We start from the raw sequence: 26,130 nt of genomic DNA, 5'->3' as shown, positions 1-26,130 counted from the left end.
GCTACTGAAATTTACCCAGAAATATAAGTCTATTGGCTTTCTCTTCTAAGTTTCTAATTTCACACTGGAGAGCTAGAATTAAGCTGTTACTCAATGTGCAGCCATCGTGAAAGTCAACAGTTGGTTCAGACTTTGATTTCAATTTTCTAATAATTGTTTTTTGGCAACCACCAGAATTAAACTTAGGAAGACCTTACTGTGTCTAGCTAATTCAGATCTTGTATCCCAGCTCAAAAAATAATTTCCTTACGTATACCCACTTGCTCACCCAATATTTTTGACAAAGTAGTCTGTAAGGAATTTAAGTCTGCTAACTTATTATAATCCCAAAACATATGTTCACAGTTGCCTCTTTCTTACCCATCACATCTCCAACAGTTGCCATCTGTCTGAGAAAAATTTCTTTGGAGCCTGCTTGGGGTATAAAATGTTTTACTATCACAAACCTATAAGTCCACATGTTTGAAACCCATAATCCTGAATCCATAATATTAAAAATTAAAATGCTGAAGACCACAATCTCTCAAAATATTGAATATTGAATTCCCCTACCAGTGTGAAAACAAGAAACAGTGGTAACATGGGACCTGCATGGGGGGGGGGGTTATGTTCAGGAGTTTGATATTGTGGTTTTCATAATTTTGTTCTTTTGTTATTATGGTACAATTCATGTGTGGATACATCATTTTCAGCCACAGCCTTTGTTTTTATCATCATTAATTTTATATCCAAAAAAGACTTAAAACTGTCTCAAACTGTTTCTAAATACTGAGATGTCCATTTTTCTGGTTTTATCAGGTAAAAACTAATATCACCTGCAAATAAAGCTAACTTTTCTTTATTACCATACCAATTATATCCTTGAATTTCTGACACAACTTATCAGAGAGGATCCCTCCCACTTTAATTTTTGCCTCTGATCCCCCATATATCCCCCTAATTAACATTATTATTATATCAGGGAATGCAACTGTTTCCATTACTCTACTCATAAAATTCCAGCTTGTGTATCAAGACCCACCAACAGCAATATTTTTTACATTATGTTTTCCTCTGGATAATCACTGTTCTATTAATGTTGTAAAATGTTTGCCTCCCCTGCACAAAACCACATTGATCCATATCCATCAGTTTTGTCAATGCCTTTCCCATCCTTTTAGTTATCATATACATAAGCACATTATACTCATGGTTCAAAACTGAAATGGGCCTATATGAAGCTGGGTCTGATTGGTCTTTACTGACTTTAGGTATTACAGCCACCACAGCTTTCTTCCAGGATGTTGGTTCTTTTCAAAATACTGTTCCTCTTAATTTCTAAACTTCTACAGGAATACCATCTATTTCTGGAGACTTTCCTGCAGATTGAGTATGCATCACCTTTTTTATCTCATTTCCTACTATCTGTTGTTGAACCTCGTTTACCTCTATCCTTGACATACTTAATCCTTTCATAAATATTTCCATTTGTGCAATGTTCTTGATGTCCACATTTCTCAGCTTCATTCACATTTTCATAAACTTTTCAAAATATCTCTAGTATCTCTAAACAATCTCTGGTTATTTTTCTTGTTATATGCTCCCTACATCTGGCAACAACCCTTTCTACTTTCTGATGCTTAAGTTATTGTACTAAAAGTTTTTGTGGTCTGGAATTACTACCAATAACAGTTGCTTAACAGCAATCTTTCTAAACTCATGCATATTATCGAGATACTCCCTTATTTTCTCTTTAGCTTTCTGCATTTGTGCCTCTTCTTGTTCTGTGAGATTCTCCTTATTCTGCAATACTTTAACCTTTGTCAGTCCCCCCAAATTATTCTTGCTACTTCCTAACCATATGTCTTTTTCTTTTATTTCTAACCAATTTTAAACTGCAGTTTCGTTTTATCCCACACATTAGCTATATTATCTCCCCTAATCACCTGGATAATTTCCACTACCCATTCCTTAAATTCTTCTCTTTTTAACAGGTAGGTAGGTAGGGAAGAACCAGTGTCTCACTTTCCTTCATTACAGTGCAGTTTTAGTTGTTATTGGCTTATAATCTGAAATAGTTATTGGATATGTGTTGAAGCTTTCAATTAAATACACTTATTCTATGGAATATACTTTCTGTATAGTCTAGCCCAGTTATTGTACTTTGGGGAATAATATATAAATTATCTCAGAGTTCCTTCTTCTGAATTCATGTCTTCCATACCAAACATTTTTATAACTTTCTTCAGAAATTTACCCTCATTTATTGTATTTTCCCTTCTAAGTCCCCCAGATACAGCCTCAAAGTTGAAAATCAAGTTCCAGTCCCATCCATAAGTAATATTCCCTGCTGAAAGATGATTATTTCTCCCCAATTTTTCTTAAGCTCCATAATAGCTAGTTTATTACAAAGCATGTAAATGAAAAAGAACATTAAATATCATAAGGCTTTTTTTTCTAGTAAACAAGATACCCTTAGCAGTTTTGTGTCTAGTTTCCATGTCACTAAAGATAATTTGATAAACAGAAATGGCTTGGAGAAAGTGTTTATTGAAAGCATTCAAGTGTTTTCTCAGCTGAGAGAGCTATAAAGCTAGACAAATTAAATACCACTTACTAATAGCACAGGCTGTACCATACACCTTAGCATGACTAATCTTTATTTTTGTTAGCTCTAGCCTGTCTGTGTGGTTATCAACTTAGAACTTTTGTTTTTATTAAGAAGCAAACGCTTCAATATTTGAAGATATACATAGTTTTGTGTGTAATTACTACATTAATAGGTTTTAGGAGGGTTGGGGAGTTTTGTTTGTTCTGTTTGAGGGCTTTCAAAAACAAAAGTTATGTAAGATGTGGCCTAGGCTCAAATGGATGTGACAAGAAACAACTGTATAAAGGACCAATCTGCCGAACAGTATATGCATATAACATAAAAGTTGAAACTAGACATTTAACAAAAAAGCAGTTACTCATAAAATTTGGTAATAATAACTATATAAGAAAATGATGCATTCTGTAATGCCTGTAATGCCTTTCAATCTGAATGGTCTTACAGATAAATATAAAAAAGAAAGAGTAGTGAACCATATTAAGAAATGTAGAATGCAAATAGCTATGCTACAAGAGACACACCTGAAAAGAACTGAACATGTGAACTTGATAAAGTAAGTCTTCAGGATGGTTATTCAATGGAATATCTGGGGCAAAGGAAAAGAGTATCTATATTAATTGCAAAAGAAGCTCCACTAGTGATAGAAGTGGAAAAAAAAGATAATAATGGAAGCTATATAGTACTAAGGGGCTACTAGCAAGGGAGGACGATTACACTGGCATGCATTTGGATTCCACCTAACACTGCTATAATGGAGCTTAAGAATAGTCTGGGAGAAAACATTAGCTTTCAATGGGGAATATTACTTATAGTTGGAGACTGGAATTTGCTTTGCAACAGTGAAGATGTGTCTGGGGGGCCTAGAAAGGAAAATATAACCAAGGAGGGTAGATTTTTGAAGAATTTTATGAAAATGTTTGGCATGGAATATTTGAATTCAGTACTAGGAGTTTGGAGTGAATTTATATATTATTCTCCAAGATAAAAAAAAAATGGGCTAGGCTGGGTAGAATTTATATCGCCCAGGAACATGTGTATTTAATTGAAGGTCTTGAAATGCACCCAATAACTATTTCAGATCATGCACCAATAACTAAAATAAAAACACAAGGTAATGAAATAATGAGACACTGGTGCTTTCCCACCTATCAGTTGAAAAGAGAAGAATTCAAGGAATGGGTTTGGGAATTAATACAGGAGCTACTAGAGAAGATAGAAATTTCTTCTGTAAATACAGCTAGCGAGTGGGATAAAATTAAAGTAGAGTTTAAAACTAGAGTGGAAATAAAGGAAAGGGAGATATGGCTAAGAAGTAACAAGAATTATTTAGAGGGACTGACAAATCTTAAAGTATTGCAAAATAAGGGGAATCGCTCAGAAAAGAAAAGGAACAACTGTAGATTGCTAAAAAGAAAATAAGGGATTACCTCAGTAATATGTACGGGTTTAGAAAGATTGCTGTTAAGCAACTGTTTTTGATGATAATAATGATAGAGCACAAAAACGGTTAGCACAACAACTCAGACAACAGATATTAGAAAGGGCTGCCACCAAGCTTAGGAAGCCTATAACAAGGGAGATAACAAGAGATCCTGTAGAAGTATTAGAAATATTTTGAAAATTTTACGAAAGTTTTGATAAAGCAGAGAAATATGGAAATAAGGAAAGGGTACAAATGGAAATGTTTTTGGAAGAATTAAATATGCCAAGGTTAGAGGTAGATTAAGCTGAATTACTAACAGAATAGGAAGATATGAGATAAAAATGGCTATGTATAACCAATCTGCAGGGAATTTCCCATGAATGGAAGTTTGGAAGCTATGAGGGAAAAACTGATAAAGATCTGGAAGGTTTTTTTTAACAGTATTTTAAGAGGAGGAGAAGCACCACCATCCTGGAAGAAGGCAGTGATAATGGTAACACCTAAAGAGGGTAAAGATCCATCAGATCCCGCTTCATACAGGCAGATTTCAATACTAAACCGTGATTAGAAAGTGTGTATGTCTATAATGGCTAAAAGAATGGCAAAAGTGATACCAAAATTGATAGCTCTGGATCAGTGTGGCTTTGTGGAGGGGAGGCAAACATTTGACAATATTAACAGAATATTGATGATCCAGAGGGAAGTCAAATGTAAGAAAATATCACTATTATTGAGGGTCTTGTTGCAGTGAAAGCATTTGATTAGACTGGGACTTCATGAGCAGGGCAATGGAAGGATTTTCTTTCCTTGATACAATTATAAGGTTGATTATTAGTACATATGCGGGATCGGAGGCAAACAAATTAAAGTGGGTAGGGTCCTCTCTGATAATTTCTGCTTGAGTAGAGGAACCAGGCAGGGTTGAACACTTTCCCCTTTGATATTTGCATTATACTTAGAACCACTGGCAAAGAAAATTAGGGACTCAGAAATTCAAGGATATAATTGGGATGATAGAAAAAGCTGGCTCTATTTGCAGATGATACAATTTTATACATGACAAAACCAGAAAGGGACATTACAGTTTTGTGGACCATTTTAAGATAGTTACAAATCTTCTCAGAATACAAAATTAATGAAGCTAAAACAAAGGCAATAATGGTAAATTATGTACCCACAAATTATTTGGTCCAACAATACCCATATTTATGGGGGCATGATAAAATGAAGAATTTAGGAGTACAGATTAGAAATTACTCTGTTTTGGCAGTTAAGGATATGTAGGAAGAGACTAAACAGAAGCTAATACAATAATTGAGAAACTAGAAGCTTTGTTATATGGATATAGATACTGAGATACAAGCAATTAAAATATTTTAGTCCCTTTAGTCTTATACACAGGTCAGGGATATTTTTATCAACCAGAGGAGAAGCTGTAGATAGCAATTAAAAAAGAGTTGAAGGATTTTATCTGGGAAGGGAAGACAGCAAGGGTCAAGTGGGATAAGCTGATTCTTCCAATAGAACAAGAAGGACTAGGATTACTCAATTTGCGAGGGTATTTCACAGCAACACAGTTAAGGCTCTTGTACATAGTACAAGCAGTAAACTATAATTCAAAGTGGAAAGGAATGATGATGATATGGGGGAAATAAGGAGAGATTGGGATTTTGGATGCAGACTAAGGAGGACAACAAAAATCATACAGAGTATTATATTCATAAAATAGCAGGGAGTATTCTAAGAACTAAACCAGGATGATAATGGAGAAAAGAGATTTTGCCAATAGGGATAAATAACTGTGGTTATGGATACAGGTAATATGCAAGAGGGGACTGGAATTTATTGGAGAAAACTGGCAAAGGAATCAATGTATTGGGAGCAAATAACTAGAAAGGGAAAGGTAATAGAATGGGAAGAGGCCAGTAATTTATTTGGACCGCAGGTTAAAGACTACTTTCCCTATCAAGGATTGATATCAGAGTATAGGCAGATAGAAAGAAATAGGGGATCCTAAATGAAAGACCAGCAGTGGCAGAGCTTTTAATAGAATCTAGAACAGAAGCTGATGTTAAAAAAGGAATAATTAGTAGAGCATATAAAATATTGCATGATAATTATAATAATTAATCACAGGAGCTTAGAAAGGATTGGGAAGAGAGATTGGATAAGCAATTCACAAAGAGACAATGGGGGATATATGTATATCTCCCAAATATGCAACAAAGTCTAGAGGATTTAGGATCTTTGCCTGGAAGTGTTTACATAGGTATTTTTATACCCCAAGTAGACTCCAAAGAATTTTTCCTCAGGTGGATGGCAAATGTTGGAGGTGTGATGGGTAAGAAAGAGGTGGCTGGGAATATGTTTTTGGTAATGTAATGAGCTGGCAGACTTTAGGGATTTCCTGTGAACCGCTCTGTCAGAGATGCTAGGTGAGCAGATTGGATTGACTGGGGAGATGAGTTTTTGAGCTATGATACAGAATTGGAATTGCCTAGACATAGTAACGTCTTGCTGAGTCTAATTATGGTGGCTGCCAAAAAAGCAATTACTAGAAAATGGAAATCAAAATCTAGACCAAATTTACTACAAGTAGTGAATTTAGTAATAGAGATAAAACAACTGGAATTAGGATTTTTAGGAAAGGGAAGGACAAACTATATAGAAAAAAATGGAAATTGTGGGAACAATATATGCAGAGAAGGAATGAGGTTTAAGAGACAGGATTTGAATAAGCTATATAATGCTTAACTGACAATGACTGGATAGATTATAAGTGATGTATAATGTTTGCAACTACAGTTGTTTCAATGGTGTCTGTGATATATAATGTTTTCAACTAAAGCGGTGTCAATGTTGTTTGGTTTTCATTTATATAAATGTAAGATTGCCTATGTCATATGTGATAATTTAATAAAGCTGTTTATTGGAGAAAAAAAAGCTCCATAATAGCAGTTTTAGGTGGAATATAAATACATATGAGTGGAATTCTCCTCACTTGCCAGTAGCCTCTTGGCACCACACATCTCCCATTATTATCTTCTTTATTTTCTTCTATCACTATTGCAGCTCCTCCAGCTATTAATAATTTTCCTTTGTCCCTGATATTCTGTTGAATATCAAATCTGAAATCCTTTATCAAATTCACATACTCACTTCTTTCCAAATGTGTCAACTGTAGCATTTCCATTTTCATTCTGAATTTCTTAATATAATTCAGTAATCTTATCTTGTTACTATATCTACAAGACTTGCTCATGTTCTAAAATAATATGAATAGTGTAGCCATTATGATAGAAAGTTATTATTCCCAGCTATTACATACACCTTTTTGAATATCTATTTACAGCATTTGTGTTACATGCACTCACTAATGTTTGAAATGTTGATCATTTATACAGTTTGTGCCATCTCCATTAGAACCTATGCCACATTTTCAAAACTTTTTCTTTAATGAAAACCCTAAAAAAACACACTGCCAGAACACCTCCATAACCAATTAACTTAAAACAAACACACAAAACTATATACAGCTTCAAATAATGAAGTTTAACCCTCCTGATAGGAAGAATTGTCCCAAATTGAAAGTTGCACCTACAGTTATTACCTAACCTAAAATTATGGTAATCCGTGCTAATGTGCATGTTACACCCTGTGCTCCTACTTCTACTAAATGCTGTCTGTTCTTGACTTCTCTTTATTACTCTCCTCTCAGATGTGAAAAACAGTTTGTGTTCTTTCAGAAAACATTCACATTTAGCTTTAAGAAAAAGTACACTGGCTATATTAAATAAAACTAAATAGTGCAATGTTCTAGTAAATGCACTAAACTATTTAGGCACCAGAAAAGATGTTATCTCATATTCACTTCCAATAATTTAAAACTATTTTTTACTAAGTTGCTTGCCCTTTTACCTTTTAATTTTATGTTTCGCTCAGCAAACAATGTCTAGAACTCTTGGCATTTATTGCCTGCTCCTGTAGTCAGTGTGTCCCATGGAAATGAGCAAACACAATGTACAGCTGTCTTCATCTGCAGATTTTTCAAATCACACTGAAGATATATTTGCCAAGGGGAAACATCATTACATTCACAGTGTTCTCTTATTTTTAAAATCCCACATGCTTACACAAACACATACATTAAGCCAAGGGCATTAATCCAGACATTTATCTATGCAAATGTAAGATAAAAATCTCAACTCTACATACATTATAATCAGTGCACTTTTAAACCCCAACCTCCACTCCAACAGCCCAAGATTACAGCATATTAACTTAAAATGCTTTTGCCTAGTCTTTCTTCTCTTCTTACATTATAATGCTTACATTGCTGGGATAAATTTGCTTCTTTTCTGCCTGGTGTATAGTGAATAATCTTTTTCCAAAAATACTCTGTTGTCTCCAGTTTTTAATACTTTGCCTTTCTGCCACAGTTTTATCAGGATCAACTATTTCTACTGGTATGATTGCAACTTTACTAATACAGATATTGGCTGCTTTACTTGTGGTCAGGTTTGAAATATATACATGATGTGCTTTTCCAGTTAACAAATCCTGCTGTTGAATACCAGTCCAGTTGCTTATTTGTGCTTTCATACAATTAACACAGTGTGTTCTTTCCAGTTTCACTGATACAACAGAAAATCTCAGGTTTTCTCTGTGTGCTCTGTCCTCTAACTCTACCATTTTTTTGAAAAAGTTCTTTTTGAGAGGCCTTATACTCAGCCTTTTCATTTCAACCTGTGATTACTGTAGTTTTATCAATCCATCTGAATAGCTGTTTAAAGCTTTTTTCCATTTTACAGCATTTTGTTACTTGAGTTGATATGCTCCTTTAATGCTTTTTTTTTTTTTAATTTTAATCAGCTCCCAGCACATTTGATTTATATTTCCTCTAAATTACTGGAAGACTTCTACCAAAGCTTTATCTTGAACTGGTTTTTAATGAACAACTGCAGGATTTTTCCTAGTCAGTATTTTCTCATCACCTTTTCTGGTTGATTTTCTTTCAGTCTCATCAAGTGTCTTCTTTGTTGGCATCCAGGTATTGTATGTACTAACCAGTAACTGAATTTTACTAAAACAGAGTTACTAGCTCTTATCTCTCGGTTTCTTTTTTCACACTAGGAGAGCTGAAATTATGCTGTTGATCAGTGTGCAGCCTTCATGGAAGTCCTTGGCTCCTGTTGGCGTTATTCCCTTGGGGTCTCAGGAATCCTTTTGTTATCCTATTATTTTTTTAATTGGGCCTCATTGGCTTTTTTATTGTTTACTCTTATGCTGCCTATGGCAAAAGAGACCACATCTGGAACAATAATTCCTGTCTTACCTGGGCAAAGAAGACTGAAAGAGCTGTTTGGCCTCTTGTGTGATCTTCTCCCTTTCCTCTATCATTTTGAAAATATCTTATTTAGGGCTCCAAAAGATCAAATCCTTGTCCAGGGCTTTTATGAACTGTAACTAGCCAGCTCTGGTAGAAGTTGAAGTATCAGCCACACATATGTTGATCACTGAGCCTGTGGCAGCAGCTCTAGATGCTGCATCTGTATCATAGTCACAATTTCTGGACTGTTTGGCCACCTGACCAACTGTTTAGAATGAATTCAAATAGTTTTCCCTTTGGTCTGCTTCTGTCCTAAGTGGTCTAGGAAAGGCAGTAGAAATGTAGCCATATGTCAGACAGTTAAACATTCTTGAAGTCAGAAAGGCAGAGGTTTAGACTGTTGTAAAACCTGTCTACAGCACTGATTTGTCATTAGGCAGGGAACTGGGAAGCAGAAAAGAGTTCTGACCCTTTGTCAAGGTCACTGCTGGGTCTGCTATTCAGTTGCAGTAGGTGGGATTTGTAGGGTACTGGAATTTGGGTGCTTAAGATGCAGCAAGGAAAGCATACACTGAGTTTCCAAGGACAATATCTGCAGACTTAGGAGCATCCAGTTCCAAAATTGAAAAATACCTGTTCTGTGCATCTAAGGTTTCTTATCCATCCCATTTAAAAGAAATCATTATGGTGAGGGTTCGCCAAATTAGATTTTCTTAGAGGAAGAATCTGAGTAACTAATGCTCTCAACATCACAACCATGCCCAGAAGATAGGAAATCTGGGAAGAACAGTCTAAAGTCTTCCTCATCCTTAACCTGTGGTTCTTCTTCCCTGTTAGGGGACTGGTTTTGCTTTATTTTTGCAGGGAAGAAAAGCAGTCCCAGCTGGTTCTTGCTCTCACTGCAAGGCTGCAGGGTTTTAAGTAGGTCTTGAGCCAGTTTAAGTCAGTATTCCTGTGCAACCTGTGAAGAGGAAGGGTTCACCAGTAGTATTTCTGAAGGCATGTGGTTGGAGGAGGGGAAATGTAATTAGTTTTTGTGTTTTCTTGAAAAGAGAGTCCATCCAAAATGTATTTGGTTCTGAGCAGAGAGAATTGAACCTCCATGCAGAAGCCCTCAACCTCTTCTCTAGCAATAACCATATGGATCCCATAATACATTTCCATGATAATCACTCATGGTTCTTGTCTGCCCAAAACCAAGCATCTGGAGAACTGTGTGCAGTCAGTACATATGGATGTCCCAGGAGTCTTAACTATCACTGTCTCCAAAGGGATGATACATACCCAGGGCTGAAAACGTAACAATGTGGGGTAAGTTACCTCAGACTAATCCAGACATTGGCTGCCTGATCCCCACATTCCATGTCCCTGTTCTTGTTCACCTTTATCCTTCCATTTCTTCAGCTTAAGGTCTTAAGATGCTTTGCATTTTGTTTTCAGCTTAAGTGAGTTTCTAATTCAGTTATTGGCTAGTAATTATACTGTCTGGATGCCAGCAAAGAAAAAAATTTGGAGAACCTGAGAGAAACAACCAGATGAGAAGAGAAAACTCAGGCTCAGAAGAATCCTGCAGCTGTTCATTAAAAAGCAATTCAAGTTTCACCTTTGGTTCAGAAGATGGCTTCCAGTAATTCAGAGGAAAAAATCAAATACTCTCAGTGGTGTTTAAAATAAATGAAACAATTAAGACATATAAATTCAAATAACAAAGATTGAAAAAAACAGAAGCATTAATTAGCTATTCAGATGAACTGCAAAAATGAGACAATGAAATGAAGAAAAGGTTGGGTACAACTTGAGGTTTCTCAAGAAGAGTTGTTTCAAAAAACAGAGTTAGAAGAGATTGCATCCAGAGAAAACCTGAGATTTTCTACTGTGCTAGAGAAACTTGAAGGAACAGACTGCACTGGTTTTACAAAAGTACAAATAAGCAATTATACTTGTGTTCCACAGCAGAATTTGTCATTCAAACTGAAACTTTGTGTATGCTTAAAATGTGGCCATGAGAAAGCAGACAACTCCTATACTAGCAAAGTTGCAATCATTACAGCAGAAAGCATTACTCCAGACAAAACTGTAGCATAAAGGAAAAGTATTAAAAACTGGAGACAGGGTGTTTGTGGTAAATGATTATGCAGTGTACACTGGGCAGAAGAAAGCAACTTTATCCCAGCAACCAGGGACTGTAAAGAGGAAAGTGTGAGATTCAAGCTGCTGTATCACACCATCTTAAGAATATTCTTTCCTGAAGGATCAGACATTTTGTGATGCAGAATAAGCTATGAAAGAAAAAGTTTATCCAACAGAATGAGCCAGCAAGCACATGAGACCTCTGCTTCTCATTCTTCTGGCAATACAGCTCAGAGACTTTGCCAGCGAAACATTTTCCATTATTCTTAAGAGACAGGCAAAAGCACAGAAGCTGGCTAAAAGAATCAGAAGTACTTTGGACATGAATTAGAGACCAGTGTTTCGAGATCAAAATGATCAGGATGATGACCAATGACACTTAAGTTAGTGAATAAATGGGACACAATAAAGCATCAATCCCACTGGATATAGGAAAAAAAGTGAAACATAGCTTTGCAGAAATAGTGGTCAAGAAAGACTAGAATTTTGTTTACTTTTTAAACTTCTGCATGAACTGCAAAGTATATGCACCATACCCCACTTTATGTCATTAATGTATAGAAAGACAGCAACAAGAATAAAATAATTATAAACAAAACAGTTTTTATTATTATTTGTATAAAATGTTTCAAGATGTAAACTGCATTACATTGGAAAACAGCCTTGTATTGTGTGCAGTCAATGATATTTTAAATGTAAGAAGAGGTTTACTGATGCAAATATGAAGTATATTAAAGCAAGTATTTTTTCTAACTTATAAGGTAAACAGGCCTTACTGTAACAAGATAAGAAAGGCTGGACAGAAGCATGTTAAAGCTAATATAATGTTGTGATCTTGGCTGCTGGGGTGGGGAATGGGGTGGAAAAGTGTATTGATCATACTTTATTCAAAATTAAGATAATTTCCACTGCTTTACAGGGATGTCTAGAATAATGCCCTTGGTTTAAGCTAGTTATTTTAAGCAAAATGGCTTGAAATATAAAACAAAATGCCAAAGGGCATGGAAATGCTAATTTTCTTCCATCTGCAAAGTTATTAGCTGTTTTTCCATTAGTCAGTGTTCTCAGTGGGAGAAAATGAGTCTGCAATCCAGGAGAACCCTGTACAATATGTTCAGAGTGAAATGTGCAGGGATTATTCCATGTATCTGCAGAGTTGTTGGTGTTTTTCCTCATTGCTGACTTTTACTTAAACAGGAGGAAGTAAATATGTTATCAGGGAAGATAGTAAAAAATTTCTTCAGAAGGGATAGCTAGTGAATGAAATAAAATGAAAATGTTTAAAATAGGGGCAGAAATACAACAGAAAGAGATCAGCACAAACACTTTTTTAAATATATATATTTTTTAAGTTACAGAATATATTAAAATATTAAATATATTTTACAATTTAAATATAACAGAATATGTTTGAAATAAAAAAAATGGCAACACCTTTTTATGGTGAAAGACACAGGAATTATTTAGAAGGGGGGACAAAAAGGTTAAATATTCAAGAGGAAAGACTTCAGAGTGCTAAATGGAAAAGAAGGGGTTTGGGTAATATGCAACAGTTTAGAAAGGTTGCTGTTAAGCAGCTACATTTTGATAATACCAGAACACAAAAGTATTATCACAGCAACTTAGGCAACACAAAGTAGAATGGGTTGTTGCCAAAGTTCGAAAGTTTATGTAAAGAAAAATAAACAGAAATCCTATAAAGGTATTAGAAATACTTTTGAAATTTGAATAATTTCTATAAAACAGAGGAATATTGAATCCAAGAAAATGCACAAATAGAAATATTTATTGAAATGCAATTATGCTTCGATTAGAACAATTGATAGTTAACACAGGAAGATACAAGATAAAAATGATGATGGATTATCAATCAACAGGAACGTCTCCAGGAACAGATGTTATTCCTGTGTATATCTGCCATTAGGAGATAAGAAGGTGATGCATTTATTTAATACTCTTTTAAAATAAGGGCAAGTATCAGCATCTTGGAAGAAAGCTGTGGTGGCTGTATTCCCCAGAGACCCTTCAGACCCAGCTTCATATACAGCCATATGAATTTTAAACCATGATTATAAAGTGTTTATGTCTACACTAAGAGATTGGTAAAGAGGCTGCTGCTGCTTCTTTTTTCAGCTTTTCCCAGCTAGGATCGCCACAGCAGATCACCTGTCTGCTCATGACTGGCAGTGGACTTTTACGGTGTCGAGTTGCCAGTCCGACGCCCAACCTCCCACTGAAGGCACACACTCATGTCTAGGGCCAATTTAGAGTGTCCAATCCACCTACAGCATGTCTTTGGGATGTGGGAGAAAACTGGAGCACCTGGAGGAAAGCCACGTGACCACAGGGAGGACAAGCACACCCTGCACAGAAGGCACCCCAGCCAAGGATCGAACCAGAGAACCTCTTGCTGTGAGGTGACAATGCTAACCACTGTGGCCACCCATCCCAGGGTATAAAATTAATAAAAATAAATCAAAGGGTGTAGTGGTAATTATTGTACTCACACATAAATTAGTTTAGCAATACCCATATTTATGGTGACACTATAAGATGAAGTAGTTAGGTATACAGATTAAAAAGGATTCTGTTATTGCAGCTAAGGATATGTGGAAAGAAACTAAAGATAGCACTCAAAATGAGAAACTGAAAGCTGTTAAAAATGGATATGGATAATATACAAGTAGAGGAGAAGTTGTAGATAAAGAGTTGAAGGAATTTATTTGGGAGGGGAAGTGGACATGTGTTTTAGATAAGTTGATTCTCTACATTGAACAAGGTAGTTTAGGATTACCTGGTTTGATTGAATACTTTAGAACAATGCCGTTATGGCTCATATACAACCCAAGAAAAGGTAATATATCAAGGTAAAAAGGATGATGATGAAACACTGGGGAAGTTCAAGAAATAAGGACAGTGTAGGATTTTGGATGCAGATCCTTAAGGAAAATAACCATAAAGAATAATATTATTAATTAAGTAGCAATAAGTATTTTAAGAACTAAGCTAACATGGGAATTGAGAAAGGAGGTTTTGCTAGTAGGGATGACAGGAAGTATGGGTATAGAAAATATATAAAAGAGGGTTGGAATTTACTGGAGAAAACTGGCAAATGAACCAATGTACAGGGAGCAAATAACTGGAGGATGAAGGTAATTAAATGAGATAAGGCCAAGAAATTTGGACTGTAGGTTAGAATGCTTTCCCTGCCACAGATCGATACTGGAGTATAAGAGAAGGAGAAATGGATATGGAAGTGCTAAGTGAAAAAGCAGCTCAGGTAGAGTTTTCAGTAGATTCTGCAACAGAAGCTGCTGTTAAAAAAAGGATTAATTAGTAGGGCATATAAAATATTGTGTGATAACTATAAGAATCAATCAAATTAGTTTACAAAAGATTGAGGAGAGAGTGACTGAAAAGGAAATTTAGAAAGGAACAATGGGAAGACATATGCATGGCTCCCACATATGCAAGAAAGTTCAGAATGGTTAGTATTTTTGCTTAAGTGTTTACATGGGTAACTTTATATCCCAAGCAAATTTAAGTGAACTTTTTCTCAGGTAGATAGTAAATGTTGGAGATGTGATAGGAGAGAGAGAAAGCAGTAACCGTGTTCACATTTTTTAAGCGTGTAACGAGCTGACAGATTTTAAAAATCAGAACAACATGCCTCGCTCGTACAGCATGCTCGGCCAAACTTGAAAGAAGAAAACACTAGAGGCCAGCATAAGCAGTCCAATACTTTATTATAGTCACTTCAAAAAGGACATAAAAATGCCCAAATAAATCAAAGATCATCCAAATTCAAACCGGTTTCGGCAAATGCCTTCTTCAGTGAAAAATAGTAGAGTCAATAAGCAAAAGACATCATGAATATTTATATAATGCCCCAGCCAATGGCAGACAATAATATGGTCCATACCCCCCTTTTTTATAATTATCAAAATGTACTGCTAGAATTATGCACATAAGCATAAGTGGTATTAGAAACCACAATAATAATACATTTCCAAATAATATTTATGTATGTATATGTATGTTATTTTATTTCGGTGATGTTTAATATCTATACCAATTTGACCTAACAATATGTTTAATGTATTGAAGTTGGTTAATAGTTGTGAACTGCTACAGATAAATTTGTTAATAAACAAAAATTGATCAGTAGTTGGCTAGTTAAAAAACTATTAACTTACATGTTCATGGCATAAATTATTACCATCATACAAAACAATACAACTGGACAAAATGATATATCCGAAGTAGTTAAACATGCTGGCCAACCAACATAGTGTAAACTAAATAATGTATTCATATAGATAATCAAATATACTATATGAAGGATTCATCCATATGAGCCCAGTTATCACAATATACAACATATATATATATATATATATATATATATATATATATATATATAAAACAATATACCAATAAAACACAAAAAAAACAAATAAGTATATAACAACATACTTATCATAAACGGTAATTAAGACCCGGTGGAAACAAGGCTCCAAGATGGATAATCCAATATTTTTCTTTGTGGCTAAGTATGTTTTGCCTCACATGGACTGGGATTCTGTTCCATAGTGTAGGGAGTCTCTGGGTGATGAATCTGTCCCTCCAGCACGTCATATTTATATCCGTGTTGAGGTTTAAGTCTCTTGCTCTCGTGGCTCTGGTGGATTTGGATTTTTTGAGGTGGAAAATGTTCATTAATTCCGGGTTGGACATGGCCTTGTATGTCAGGCACAGATCACCTCTGAGCAGACGGTATGCGACTGAATAGAGCTGGAGTTTCTTCAGTCGGGCATCATATGACATATGTTTGAGCCCCTTTATCCTTTTGGTGAGGAACTTTTGGGGTCTTTCCAATTGCTGCAGGTGTCGGGTAAGGTACATTCCGAATGGGGCATTGTACTCAATCATTGGTCTGATAAGTGAAGAGTACAGGGGTACAATGACCTCTCTTGATGTGGATGTAAATCCCTTCATGATCAGGTGGGCAATGTAGAAGGTCTTCCTAACCACTTTGGCAATGTGAGTGTCAAAAGAGAGGTTACTGTCAACTTGGGTCCCCAGGTCCCTGATAACTTCTTCCGTGTTTAATGGATTACCACCTATGTGGTAATTAGGGGTTACCTTGTTTTTCCCAAAGGGTATGACTATACATTTTTTGGCATTTAGCTTAAGGCCATGGCTCTGGCACCAGTTATCCATTTCTATGAGACCTCTCTGGAGGATGTCTGTGTCTGATGGAGTGTCAATTATGGTGCCCAGTTTGCAGTCATCTGCAAATTTTGTCAGCCACAATCCACCTATGTTTGCCTGCACTTCAGAAAAATAAATGCCGAACAAGAGGGGGCCCAGGACTGAGCCCTGTGGGACACCGCCCGTGACCGGCTTAGAGTCTGACATGGCACCAGCAACTCTAACCCTGTGTGTTCTGTCCTTGAGCCAGTTTGCAACCCATCTTGTGACATATGGGTTTACATCTAAGCTGGTGAGCTTTTCTATGATGCCCGAGTGGGGTATTGTGTCAAACGCTTTTGCTAGGTCAAGGTAGGCTGTGTGAACTGCCTTACCCTCATCAATGGCCTTAGTGACTGTTTCGAAAAAGTCGACCAAGTTCAAGAGGCAGGATCTGCCCTTGACAAAGCCAAATTGGGTAGGATCCAGTGTCTGTAGGTCCCCAATGTCTTTATTTATGAGTTCCATTATGATCCTCTCCATAGCTTTGCAGACAAGGCTCGTCAAGCTTATGGGGCGGTAATTTCCAGGGTCCGTAGAAGCACCGCCTTTGTGGAATGGGACCACAGTTGCCGTACGCCATTCTTTGGGTACGTATCCTGTAGTAAGGCTAAGATTAAACAGCAGCCTTATGTGTGGGTTTAGTTCCTCATTGAGTTTGTGTAGCACACAGCCGGGGACACCGTCCGGTCCCATTGATGCTGTGTTTTTTGCTTTAGAGAGAGCAGCTCTCACCTGGGCATCTGAGATGTTTGGGAGGCTAGACTCTGGTGGGATAGATATTTCTCCTTTGGAGGGAGAAATTTGCACTGAACCTGTCTGCCAGTATGTTGGCAATGTCTGTGGGTTCAGTGATTTTTTATCATTTTGGACTAATTCTGAGCATATCTGGGAGTTTCCACCCAGGTTTCTAACATAGCTAAAGAAGGCCTTATGATTGTCTTTTGTGTCATTAGCGATTTTTCTCTCAGAGTTGGCCTTGGATGATTTTATGAGTGATCGTAGTTTTTTGCTAGTATTGATCAGAGATGCCTTCCCTTTTAGGGATTTTGCTCTGTCATGTAGTAGCTTTCTCCTCTTGTTGTAGAGTTTGTTAATGGCTGGGGTCCACCAGACCGGGCGCCTGCCTTTGGTGGAAAGGGTCTTGATTTTATTAGGGATTGCTTGATCCATACATTCCTGGAGGTGCTCGTAGAAGGCATTTGTAAGGGTTTCAGCAGCGTGGGTTGTGGTTTCCACTGGCTCGGGGGCCTTGAAGGATACCACTCCAGTCTTAAGAAAGTGTGAAGTTTGCTTTTGAGAAGTTCTTCACTGTGGTCCTTTTTGCTGGGGTTGGGGGCGGGATGTGGATCTCCAGTGAGATTAATTTATGGTCTGATCTCACCAATGAGGGATATACTTCCAGTGTGGAGCATTTTGTCCCCATGTTTGTGATGATCAGGTCTAGTATATTTTCTCCTCTTGTGGGAATGGTGACTAGTTGTTCCATAGCATTTGAGTTTATGAACTCCAGGAACCTTTGGGCTAGGGTGTTGGGGCTTGAGTAATGTTCCCAGTCTATGTTTGGGTAGTTGAAATCACCCAATATGATGGTGTTTGGAGAGACATTCATACTCTCCAGTGTCTTCAGGAAGGCTGTGTGGGTTTCCTGAGTTTGAGAAGGTGGTCTGTAGCATGCTACAAACTGTAGGGCAGTTTTACCTATGGTTAATTGCACCTGGATGGTCTCCGATGCTTCGTGCATTGCCACTAACCTGGAGGTGTGGGTATCCTTTATGAATATGGATACTCCCCCTCCTTTTGTGGTTCGGTCCGGATTTTGGGGCCGGAACGCATGATATGAGGTATAACCTGACAGTGCTGGGGTGCTCTCAGGAGCCTTGAACCAGGTTTCAGTCACAGCACAGACATCGATGTTCTCCATACTGAGGAGGGCTTCGAGGGCGTGCATTTTGAGGTTTAGACGTCTGGCATTGAGCAGTATTACCCTTAGTTTTTCTCCATTTTTGTTTTCTAGGGTGGTAGGTTCATCATTTGAGCCTTGCCTAAAAAAGGCACTATGGGGGTGGCAAGAGCCTTTGCCAATATCCGGAAGCCCAGGGGTGACAGGTGCAAGCCGTCCCTTGCGAAGCAGCGTGGCTTGTCAAGCATGTCATCCCAGGCAGACAGACATTGGATCCCCTTAGAATGACACCAGTAATTAAGCCAATTATTAAAGCTGATCATTTTGTCTCTGTATTGTGGCATTATTCTTGGTGAGGGTAGGATACTGCTCAGGGTCAGGGTCATACCGGCCTGGGCTACATAATCTGAGAGCTCCTCTATGTCTCTTTTCATGTAGTCCAGGGAGGTACGTCTCAGGTCGTTCACACCGGCATGGACAATGACTGAGTCATACTTGTACTTGCTGTGGAGTGACCTGAGTGCTTGTGTTATGTGGCGGATTCTAGCGCCTGACAGGCAGCTTACTGTGATCTTTTCCTTGTTCAGTCTGGTGAGTGGGACGTCAGTGTGTCTGACTATGGAGTCACCTATAACAAGTGTGTCTGGCATTGTGTGGCACACTGACTTTGAGAACTATGTGTTGCATGTCTTATGTCTTGAGCTGGCAGTTGCTTGGGTGTCTGCTTTGGAGGCCTCTGTAGTTTTGGTAGATTTTTGATCAGTGCCTCCGAGTATGTCTTTGTGTGTTTATGTGTTTGTTTTGCAGTTGTGATAGTTCTATGTGAAACTGGGTTTGTGGTGTGCGTGGTTTCCTTCTCCTCCTGTCTGGTCTTGCCAGTCCTGAGTTGAGAGAGCTCAGCCTCCAGTTTGGCTATATAGTTGCATCTCTCACATGTATTTGTGTTTTATGGGAGAAGGAGTGGGTTGTCTGTGTACATGAGGCAATTGTAACATTGCCTCAAGATGCCCAGATTCACCAGCTGAACAGGAGAGGACGCTAGCAACTGACCCTTCGACATGTTAGAAAAAGTGAAAAAGTTTGCTGTGTAACTGAGTCAGAAGGGACCTATAGGGAAATGGGTACTCAAGGGGATTCTAGGCTAATGTAGTACTTTGTTTAGTATATAAGTACTTTACCTATATAAAAATACTTTAGAGCAAGTGCTGAGCTTTTGAGATAGAGAATAGACTGTTTAGATTGCAAGTAGAGAAGTTCTAAGGGAAAAATTGAACAGCAGACTTTACGGAGCCAGAAATAGTTTAACCGGCGCTGCCCGATGGTGCTCTATGGGCAACTCCGCGCTAAATCATGCAAAAGCTCACTAAAGCGGGCTTTATGGCAGGGGGTTGAAAAGAGCTAGGAATTGACCCAAAATGGCCAATAGACTACAAGTTTCTGGCTGGAACCACTGCTCTAGGGACAAATAGGCTGCTCAGTGCTCCCCACTCCCACTGGTGAACAAAGAAGCTTCCCTTTATCCAAATAAGGATATGGAATAGCACAGGAACCAAGCCAAAGCCCAGAGATCAGCAAACTCTGAAGACTGGACTATTCTAGTTCAGTAAGGCGGGAAAACAAGATTTTTTTTTAAAACAGAAAGTAAATGCTATAAATGCTTTTAAACGACTAGCGCACTTGAGTGTGTTAGCCTACAGGTAAAATTAAGCAACAAATAAATTTTTTAAAAGTGCAAAACAGTTAATCAACACAAAAACAGTTTAAATAGAATGCAGAGCTGTATAAACAGGCGAAAATGCAGTCGCTAAGCAGTAAATAATCAAAAAGCCAGAAAAAAATACTTAAATCAGGAAAAAGTCACTCTTTTGCTCTCTGCTGCTTGTAGAACTCTGCAGGACACCACGAGGAGCTGTGCTGAGTTGAATACAAGCGAAAAAACATGCTAAAGCGGGCTTTAGTACAGGGGGCTGAAAAGAGCTAGGAATTGACTGTTATTGACAGAATCACTGGTAACAGGAATAATCAACAGGGATGGCAAAACATACTTAGCCACAAAGAAAAATATTGGATTATCCATCTTGGAGCCTTGTTTCCATCGGGTCTTAATGGCCATTTATGATAAGTATGTTGTTATATACTTGTTTTTTTTGTGTTTTATTGGTATATTGTTATTTAATAACTGGGCTCATATGGATGAATCCTTCATATAGTATATTTGATTATCTATATGACTACATTATTTAGTTTACACTATGTTGGTTGGCCAGCATGTTTAACTACTTCGGATATATCATTTTGTCCAGTTGTATTGTTTTGTATGATGGTAATAATTTATACCATGAACACGTAAGTTAATAGTTTTTTAACTAGCCAACTACTGATCAATTTTTGTTTATTAACAAATTTATCTGTAGCAGTTCACAACTATTAACCAACTTCAATACATTAAACATATTGTTAGGTCAAATTAGTATAGATATTAAACATCACCAAATTAAAATAACATACATATACATACATAAATATTATTTGGAAATATTATTGTGGTTTCTAATACCACTTGCTTATGTGCATATTTCTAGCAGTACATTTTGATAATTATAAAAAAAAGGGGGGTATGGACCATATTATTGTCTGCCATTGGCTGGGGCATTATTCATGATGTCTTTTGTTTATTGACTCTACTATTTTTCACTGAAGAAGGCATTTGCTAAACCAGTTTAGATTTTAAAAATCCCCTTGGCAGTATGCTATCAGAAATGTTTTGGGGAGTACATGACTGTAACTAACAACATTATTCTTTTGAGCTGTTACACAGGATTGCAATTGCCCAAACACAATAAAGTCTTTCAATTTTAATGCTATTGGCCATCAAAAACATGCTAGCAAAAGATGGAAATCTAAACCAACTAAGTGAAGTACTGAATGTTGTAATGGAGATAAAATAAATACAGGAGGGATGTTTAGAAAAGAGAAGCAGCAGATTACATAGAAATAAATGGAACTTATGCAAACAATACATGCAGAATAATATTCAGAAGTGAGGTTTACAAAATGTAGGAAATGAGCAATGTATGTAATGATGGAATGCATGACAACTGTTACACAGAAAATGCATATAATGTATAATACATTAAAATGTTGCTATGGTTTGTTTTCCTTAATATTAATGTGTGTGAAGCTATGTCTTTTTTCCCCAAACATCTTTATTAAATTTTCACATATGACAAAGGCAATCTTACATTTATATAAATGAAAAACATAAAAAATATCACTTTAATTGCAAACAGGTTACATCACAGACACCATTGAAACAACTGTAGTTGTAATTATTATACATCACTTAAACTATCCAGTCATTGTCAATTAAGCATTATATAGCACATTCAAATCCTGCCTCTTAAACCTCGTTCCTGCTCTGCGTATATTGTTCCCACAATTCTCATTTTTTCCTATGTAGTTTGCTCCTTCCCTTTTCTAAAGATTCCAATTCCAGTTGTTTTCACTCTGTCACTATATTCACTACTTCTAGTAAAGTTTGTCTAGACTTTGATTTCCATTTTCTAGTAATTGCTTTTTCAGAAGCCACCATAATTAGACTCACAAGGCTTTACTTTGTCTAGGCAATTCCAATTCTGTAGCATAACTCAAAAAATCATCACCCCAGTCAGTCCAATCAGCTCACCCACCATCTCCAACACAGCAGTCTGCATGGAATCCCAAAAAATTGCCAGCTCATCACACTTCCAAAAAAATATGTTCCCAGCTACCTCTTTCTTGCCCATCACACCTCTAACACTTGCTATCCACCTGAGGAAATTTTCTTTGGAGTCTACTTGGGGTGCAAAAATACCTGTGTAAACACTTCCAGGCAAATATCCAAAATCTTCTAGACTTTGTTGCATATTTGGGAGATATACATATATCCCCCATTGTCTCTTTCTGAATTACTTATCTAATCTTTGTTCTCAATCCTTTCTAAGCTCCTCTGATTGATTCTTGTAATTATCATGCAGTATTTTTATATGCCTTATTAATTATTTCTTTTTTAATGGCAGTTTCTATTCTAGATTCTGTTAAAAACTCTACCACTGCTGGTCTTTTATTTGGGAGCCCCCTATTTCTTTCTCTTTGCCTATACTCTGATTAAAATCCTTGATAGGGAAGGCAATCTCTAACATGCAGTCCAAATAAATTCTTGGCCTCTTCCCATTCTATTACCTTTGCCTTTCTAGTTATTTCCTCCCAATACATTGCTTCCTTTGGTAGTTTCTCCAATAAATTCCACCCCCCGCTTGCCTATTATCTGTATCCCTGACCACAATGAACCCTATCAGCAAAATCTCTTTTCTCCATTTTTCTGCTGGTTTGGTTCTTAGCATACTCCCTGCTATTTTATGAATATAATGCTCTGTATGATTTTGGATGTTCTCCTTAAGAGTCTGCATCCACAATCCCAATCTCTCCTTATTTTGTGATCTTCATCCCTGTCAGCATCATTCCTTTCACCTTTGAATTATACTTCTCTGCTTGTGCTGTGTATAAGAGCCTTAAACAGGTTGCTGTAAAATACACTTTCAAATTAGGTAATCCTAGTCCACCTTGTTCTAGTGGACCCTTGCTGTCTTCCCTTCCCAGATAAAATCCTTCAACTTTTTTTTAATTGCTATCCACAACTTTTCCTCCAGTTGATAAAAGAATGTCTGACTTGTGTATAAGACTAAAGGGACTAAAACATTTTAATGGCTTGTATTTTAGTATCCATTTAACAAAACTTCCAGTTTCTCAGTTTTTGTATTTTCTGTTTAGTCTCTTCACACATATCCTTAGCTGCCACCAGAGTCATTTCTAATCCATACTCCTAAATACTTCATTTTATCCTGTCCCCATAAATATGGATATTGTTGTCATGTGTGGGTACATAATTTACCACTATTGCCTTTGTTTTAGCTTCATTAATTTTGTATCTCAAGATGTGAAACTGTCTTATAATGTTTACAACACTGAAATGTCCATTTCTGGTTTTGTCATATATAAAATATCATCTGCAAATAGAGTCAGCTTTTCTGGGCTACCATATGAATTATATCCTTGGATTTCTGAGTCCCTTATTTTCTTTGCCAATGGTTCAAAATATACTGAAAACAACAAAGAGGAACGTGGGCAACCCTGCCTGGTTCCTCTACTCAAACAGAAATTATCGGAGTGGACCACACCAACTTCAATTCATGCCTCTGGTCTCGCATATATTTTTCTAATAAACATTATCATTGCCCTGCTCATGAAGTCCTAGTCTACTCTACAAAAGCTTTCTCTGCATCAAGACCCACCAATAAAAGTGGTACTTTCTTAGAGTCTGCTTCCCTCTGGATCATCAATGTTCTGTTAATATTGTCAAATGTTTGCCTTCCCTCCACAAAAAAACACACTGATCCATATCTATCAATTTTGGTATCACTTTTGCCATTCTTTTAAGCCATTATAGACATAAACACTTTATAATCATGGTTTAGTATTGAAATGGGCCTGTATGAAGGTGGATCAGATGGATTTTTACCCTCTTTAGGTATTACCATTACCACTCCCTTCTTCCAGGATGCTGGTACTTCTCCTCTTAAAATACTGTTAAACAAAACCTTCCAGATCTTTATCATTTTTATCCTTCCCAACTTCCACAGGAATACCATCTATTCCTGTGGAATTTCCTGTAGATTGGTTAGACATAGCCATTTTTATCTCATCCCTTCCTATTGTAACTGAAATTGAGCCTCATTTACCTCTTTTTACCTCTACCTAACTTTTGCATATTTAATTGTTCCAGAAACATTTCCATTTGTACCTTGTCTTGATTTCCGTATTCTCTGCTTTATACAAATTTTCATAACATTTCTAAAATATTTCCAGTACTTCGACAGGGTGTTTTATCTTTCTTGTTATAAGTTCCCTAAGTTTGGTGACTGCCTTTTCCACTTTTTGTTGCCGGAGTTGTGCTAGAAGTTTTTGTACTCTAGAATTATCAAAAAAACAATTGTTTAACAGCAATATTTCCAAACTCATGCATATTATTGAAGCAATCCCTTATTTGCTGCTCCTTTTCTTGTTCTGAGAGATTCCCCCTATTTTACAAAACGTTAACATTTGTCAATCCCTTTAAATTATTGTTACTGTTTAGCCATATCTCCCTTTCTTTTATTTCCAACCTAGTTTTAAACTCCACTTTAATTGTATCCCACTCCTTAGCTATGTTTTCAGAAGATAAATCTATCTTCTCTAGTAGCTCCTGAATTAGTTCCACAACCCATTCCTTAAATTCCTCTTTTCAACTGGCAGGTGGGAAAGTGCCAGCGTCTCATTTTCATTTCATTACTTTGCGTTTTTATTTTAGTTGTTATTGGTGCATGATCTGAAATAGTTCCTGGGTTTGTTTCAAGACCTTCAATTAAATGCACATGTTCCTGTGAGATATAAAATCTATCTACCCTAGCCCAGTTTTTGTATCTCGGTGAGCAATATGTAAATTCACTCTGAACTCCTAGTACTGAATTCACATCTTCCATGCCAAACATTTTCATAAATATCTTCAAAAATCTACCCTCCCTTGTTATATTTTCCCTTCTAGGCCCCCCCAATCACATCTTCACTGTTACAAATGAAATTCCAGTCTCCACCTAAAAGTAATATTCCTTGCTGAAAGCTGATTATTTCTCCCAGAATCTTCTTAAGCTCCATTATAGCAGTTTTAGGGGGGTGTAAATGCATGCCAGTGTAATCCTCCTCCCTTGCCAGTAGCCCCTTAGTGCTGTGTATCTTCCATTATCATCTTTTTTTCCTATTCTACCACTATTGAAGCTCCTCTTGCAGTTAATGCAAATATTCTTCTTTTCCTTTGCCCAAAGATTCCGCTGAATAACCATCCTGAAAACCTTTCTTTATCAAATTCACATGTTCAGTTCTTTCCAGGTGTCTCCCTGTAGCATAGCTATTTGCACTCTACATTTTTTTAATATAATTCACTACTCTTTCTTTTTTGTATTTGATTGAGACACATTACAGAAAGCATCATTTTCTTATGTAGTTATTACCACCTTTAAAATATAACTGCTCTTTTGCTAAATGTCTAGTTCCAACTTTTATTTTACACATATATATTGTTCGGCTGGTTGGTCTTTTATGCAGTTGTTTCAGGTCATATTCATTTGCGCCTATATCATATCTTGCATAACTTTGTTGTTTTTGTTTTTTTTTTTTGAAATACCTCAAACAGAACCCCCCCCCCCCAAAATAAAAATACACACACAAAACTATGTACAACTTCAAATATTGAAGTTTTTGCTTCCTAATAAGAACATAAGTTCTAAACTGATAGCTGCACAGACAGGTTAAAGTTTTTACAAGCTTGGGTCATCTGACTATCTGAAGGATTACTTGAATAAAAATAGACCCTGCTAGTTAACAGCCTGCATATCATTGCTGGAATCTGTATCTAACAGAGCTCTTTTCAA

Source organism: Protopterus annectens, chromosome 2.part0 (genome assembly GCF_019279795.1).
Source record: "Protopterus annectens isolate FY-2018-M chromosome 2.part0, PAN1.0, whole genome shotgun sequence".
Lineage (NCBI taxonomy): Eukaryota > Metazoa > Chordata > Ceratodontiformes > Protopteridae > Protopterus > Protopterus annectens.
This window is presented reverse-complemented; position numbering follows the sequence as displayed.